This window comes from Magnolia sinica, chromosome 2 (assembly GCF_029962835.1).
Source record: "Magnolia sinica isolate HGM2019 chromosome 2, MsV1, whole genome shotgun sequence".
Lineage (NCBI taxonomy): Eukaryota > Viridiplantae > Streptophyta > Magnoliopsida > Magnoliales > Magnoliaceae > Magnolia > Magnolia sinica.
In genome coordinates, this window is record NC_080574.1 from 130,256,317 (window position 1) to 130,262,113 (window position 5,797).

The 5,797-nt window shown below is 39.4% G+C and overlaps 1 non-coding gene across 1 annotated transcript; it reads left to right on the plus strand.

Annotated features, from left to right (window-relative positions):
* Nucleotides 1-501: 501 nt before the first annotated feature.
* On the plus strand, nt 502-608 carry LOC131238455 (small nucleolar RNA R71). Its single transcript, XR_009167863.1, has one exon. It is a non-coding gene; the product is annotated as a small nucleolar RNA R71 (small nucleolar RNA).
* The last annotated feature ends 5,189 nt before the right edge of the window (nt 609-5,797 follow it).

Sequence of the window (5,797 nt, forward strand, 5' to 3'; positions counted from 1 at the left end):
GTTGTGGTCCTTTTGCCCAAGAAAAATTTGGATGCCTAGCCCACCCTGGATTGTAGGTGTCTGAGTAAGGATCATTCCCAGGTCTCTGAAAGGTGTTCATAGCATGTACTTGTTCAGAGAGAAATTCTGAAAATGTTGAACTAGATGGACAAGACTGCGTAGGATGGGCAAGACTAGAACATATGGCACATGACTCGACTTGAGTTGTTTGTAGAGGTCCATTGTTTAACATTAAAGCATCCACCTTCTTTGTCAGGCTATCAATTTTAGCATAAAGATCTGGCGTGACTCCTACCCCATATATACCCCCTTTCTTCAGTGGTTGAGGACTTCTTTCACCTCTATTTGAATAGTCCCATTGCTGGGAGTTTTCACACAAGGTTTCAAAGAAATTCTAAGCTTCGACATCACTTTTGGTCATGAATGACCCTCCACTGGTGGCGTCAACCATGCGACGGTTTTGGGGTGTCATAGAAGTATTGAACCTATTGCCACTTTTCAAAACCATGGTGTGGACATTTAAGAAGTAAATCCTTCCATCTTTCCCAACATTCATGAAAGTGCTCACCCTCTTTTTGTGTGAAATTTGTAATTTCTCTACGGAGAGCATTAGTTTTGTGAACCGGGAAGAACTTGTTTAAGAACTTCTTAGACAGTTGGTCCCATGTAGTGATAGACCCAACTCCTAGAGAATTCAACCATGCTTTCGCCTTATCCTTCAAAGAAAAAAGAAAAAGGCGCAAACAGATCGAATCATCTGAAAAGTTTTGGAACTTAAAGGTGGAGCAAATGTCTAAGAATTCTTTCACATGATGATATGGATCCTCCTTATCTGAACCATAAAAGGAGGGCAATAATTGTATGACCCCAGGTTTAAGTTCAAAGTGTGCTGCCGTGGTGGCAGACAACACTATACATGAAGGCGCATTAAATTGGACAGGAGCTGAATAATCTCTAAGAGCTTTAGTTCCATTCTCTTCCGCCATTTCAAATAGGATGTTTCTAAATCTTCTACGAAAGGTTCTTTTTATTTCATGATCGAAAGGTGCTAGTCCTATGTTCAGAGATCTACGTCCTAGCATAAACTTTGTTATCAATATAAGAAAGAAAACTAAACTAAGATGCAACCTAAGATGAATAAAACTATAAATAAAAGTTATGGATTCCTAAAAACAAGAGAAAGCTATGTAAACGAGAATTGGAAGGAAGAACCCGGAAAAGGAGATGATGAATGTCTGAAGATTTAAGAGCTCCTCCTTTTGAAGACAATCTTATTTAGCAGCTTCCTTCCTCAATTCCTGTAGACATAACAAAAATAAATTGAATTTTCTAAAATAATGCTAGAAAAATCCTAAGCAACGGTTGATTTCTAAAAAAGAAAGTTTCCAATCTTAGAAATAAAAAGCTAAGTTAGTTTCTAAAAAGGGAAAAAATTTCTAAAACTAGAAAATAGAAAGTTACTTGAAAGAAGAATCAAAATCTAAAATTAGAAAATAGGAAATTTCTAAAAAAGAAAGCTTAGAAATAGAAAATTTCTAAAAAAAGATAAAAAATAAAAAATAAAATAAAACCCTAATTCTAAAAATAGAAATTAGAAAAAGTAGAGAATTTAGAAAGAGATTACCAAATTAGTAATTTATGTCAGGACCTTACAAAACAGGAAATAGGTTAGTTTCTAAAAAAAATTTAACCTAAAGTTAGTAAAAACCTAAGACTATGAATTATGATAAGAGAGAATCTTAAATCCAATTGGACCGAAACAGTCCCTAGCAACGGCACCAAAAACTTGATGTTTTTTTTTAAAACCAATCTGATTTAAATGATTTTAAACTCGCAAGTATATGAATCTACGAGATCGTTCCCACGAGGACTGGTTGTCACAATTCAAAATTAAAAACTCTTTTTAACTAATCTAACAAATAGTTTAGCAAACTACTGACACAAATGTACAGAAAATAATCAAGAATAATGAGGAAAATTCAATAAAGGAGAAGACTAGGACTTTCGAATCCACCCCTAATTATCCTAACCCTTGTTTTACCTGTTGATTCACCCTATTCAGATTGAAATAAAATCACAAACTATGTCCTTGGTCAGGCACACAGAATGTATAATTCCTTAAAGCATATGGATCTTTCCATCCATGGTCAGGCATGAAGAGATGTAGATTCTTGTTTCTTCCTCTATAGGAAACCTGTTCATGGCCAGATACAAGCACCTAGAATAATATTCCAAACAACATCCATAACTAGACTATGGTTAAGCTCGTAGAATGGAGAAGTACGGAGATTTTAGTTAAGCACACTAGAGAAAGAAACAAATCAATTAAATCAAAATGAAATCAACACATAACAAGAGTTATTCAAATTAGGGGTTTCATCTCAGCCCTAGCTAAAAGATTAGCAACTCATGGAATCAATTAGGAAGATGGAAAAATAAGATTTATAAAAGAAAAACTTCATTCTCTCCCTTCTTTCTTCTGCTTTTTCTCATGTCCAAAAACAAGCTCTCCCTTCTACTTTTTCCCTTCTTTTATAGCTCTTAGGTGCGGTGGAGAGCTGTGCATGAAAATAGAAACCGATGGAGAACTAGACAGCTATTTACGCAGCAACAGCGGAAGATCTTCCGCAACAGCGTGCGAAAGGTTGCAAAAGGTTTCCGTTTGAAATGAGTTTTCGAGATGGTGCATGTTCCGAACTTGTTTCGGACACCTAGGATATGGTATTGGCCTCTTGATGAATCTTCTGAACGGGCTGGATCATGCATCTGGTCGTCATTGAGATCACAGAATAGCCCGCAAGAACCGGTCTGTGTGCAGACGCGAAACAGGGATTGTGCACTGATCATGCTGTGACGTTGGTGGGGCCCACTTCGTTGCTATCTTGATAAATCCAAGCCATCCATTGGATGCAAGACGAAATTTCAGTCGAGCATGGATGATTTTCACTGTCTCTTGATGTGGTCCACGGAGTTTTAAACCTACCGTCCATTCTGCTTTTTAAACAGTTGAAAAACTAATAACGTGATGTCTTCAAATTCCGTCAGCTAGATACAGGTTGTGGCTGCCCTAGGGAACGAATGAACGGTCTGGATCAACCGTACGGACGATGGGTGGGGCTCACAACTGCAACCGATCAACAACCTGTGCGAACGCTGTTTCAAAATTGGAAACTTTCATTTTTGCGGAAGACATTGGTCAAACCGACTTTGATTAGTGCATTCCGGTCCGATGCACGCGCGGGTGTACATGTGCACTGTGTACACGCTGCACTAGGTGGGGTCCACTACAATGTTTTGGAGAAATCTTCACCGTCCTTCTGTTTTGTCTCCCCGATTAAGGGGTTGAGACCAAAGTTGAAGCATATACTGTTATCAGGTGGGTCCCACTTAATGAATTAAGGGGATGATTTGGCCGTTGGCCCACTTCCCGCGATATCCAATGGGTGAAATTTAATATGTACGGTTAATTTATGGCCCTAGGCCATGTATGAAGTTTTGGGCCGAGTGGATGGCGGGAACCCTATGATCTTGTATTTTGGACCATTTTCGGGCCTTTTGGCATGTATGGCTTGATTTTCTCGGATCCATGACCTATAAATTATTCAATATAGGTCCTCTAGAGTGCGTCCCTTGCTTTGGTGACTTCGGAACATCAAATCCACACTTGTAGTACTCCTTTTCCATCAATGCTCCTGATTTCATCCTGCAACAAAAATATAATTAAAATACTCCATTAAGCATTATTATATACGTAAAATCAGGTAATAATTGGGGTCTGATATGCAATATTTGACCCTCATCATTGCCAGTTAGCCTTCTATGAATAAATGGGATACCGATTCAAGGAGGAGTTCGGAACTCATATCCAGGTTGCAACACATACACTTAGAAGTCATGTGGATACCCTTGGACTGGATGTTAACGTCAACTGGGACTGCCCCTAGCAGAAGTCTCCACTTAAATGTGAAAATTTTTGATGAAACCTTGGGGTGTCAAACCCATTTAGACCATAATTTCTTCATCCCACCAGTTCTAACCACTCCCCAGGCATACTTAACTAAAAAACAACCAGAGGGATCAAAGGGCCAGATACGACAATCATCACCTTCTAAATAGCAATATCTGCCTTGTTGGATGTGGCTCCTGATCGTATCTGGAAGAGTAAAAGGTAGCTCAGATTTGAGACCATACTCCCCTATAAAATCAGCCACACAGAGACTCTCGAATTTAGTTGGAATATTTAGGGAGGGATTGTCGAGCAGTGCACCAAGGCCCATCCAGTTGCTACTCCACATGTTGTAGGCACCTTGCTTGATTTCCCAACAGACATTCCTATCTAGGATATTAAACAGACCGATCATTCTTTTCCAGGGAGGAGATGAATCAGCTGCGCAGGTGGAAGGGCTGGCACTCGCCCTAGCAAACTGGTATTTAGACCTGATAAACCCAGCCCAAAGACTCCCATGATCTCCATATCTAGCTCCCCGGGCCATCTTCAAATGAAGAGCTTTCATGACTTCTTTTAGATTTTTGATGCCCAATCCTCCCTCTTCCTTGGGCAGGGAAATTGAGCTTCATTCAATCTAATGAAGTTTTTTCTTACCATCTCGCCAGCCCCAGAAGAAGTTGGAGAAGACCTTCTCCATTATACTGAGGACCTTGGAAGGAAGAGCTGTGGCTGCCATTGTGTGGATTGGAATACTACTCAAAACATGAGTGATGAGAGTCAGCCTATAGGCCTGGGAGAGTATTCTCATGTTCCAGCCTTGGATCTTGGATGATAGCTTATCAATCAGAGGTTTAAACATGTTATAATTTACCTTGCCTTTTGCAATAGGAACTCCCAGGTAGGAAAAGACGCCCGAAGCTTTACGAAAGTCGAGAGTCCTCTCAATGGACATGATTCTCTCCAACGGAACCTTAGACGAGCATTAGAAGGAGCTCTTATCGAGGTTGACTCTCTGCCTAGAAGCTTCTTGATATTTGGAGATGAATTGTTGCACCTTATAAAGTGATGAGCGCATTCTGTTCAGGAATAACATTGTGTCATCAGCATAAAGGAGATGAGAAATCTAGATGCAGTCCCTTTTAAGCTTGAAGGGGGTAACCAGCCCGGTGGCAACCAGCTTGGAAATACCTCTACCAAACACTTCTGCATAGAGGATGAATAGGCTAGGGGAGAGGGGATCACATTGCCTCAACCCTCTCGAGGATTTGAAGAAACCACAGCTTTCTCCATTAACTAGGACCGAGGATGTATAGTTTCTTTAAGATAGGTTGCCCTATGATGTTTTTTTGTTGATCCATGGGCAACCCGAAGTACAGTTCCTGTATTCGGTTCTTATATTTTTATATGAATCGCAGGCTACATTTAGCCTGTTCCTTAAAAAAGAAAAATAAATAAAAATTAAAAAATAAAAATAAAAAATAAAAAAAAAGACTGGACTTAGTATCAACAAGCAAGGCCCATTAGTTTTCAACTAAAAGCTCAACAAGGCATGATCATGAAAACAACATGCTATTTTTTTCCCATGTGAATTAGGATTACAGCCCACCAGCATCTGACACCACGAGAAGCGCTCCACATGTAGATATGTGCAGATATCAGAAGAACCATCTTTATTCTTGTTATTTGTCTTTTTTGGTTTTTCTTTCTTTTGGGTGCTCTAGTCGTTGAGCCGAACCAATGACTCAAAGGGTCATCATGAGCAATGATTTCTAAGAGTTGAATATGAACCGTGCGAATTTTTCTTGATCTTCATTGATTCATATTCAACAAAAGATTTTGTTTGTTTGA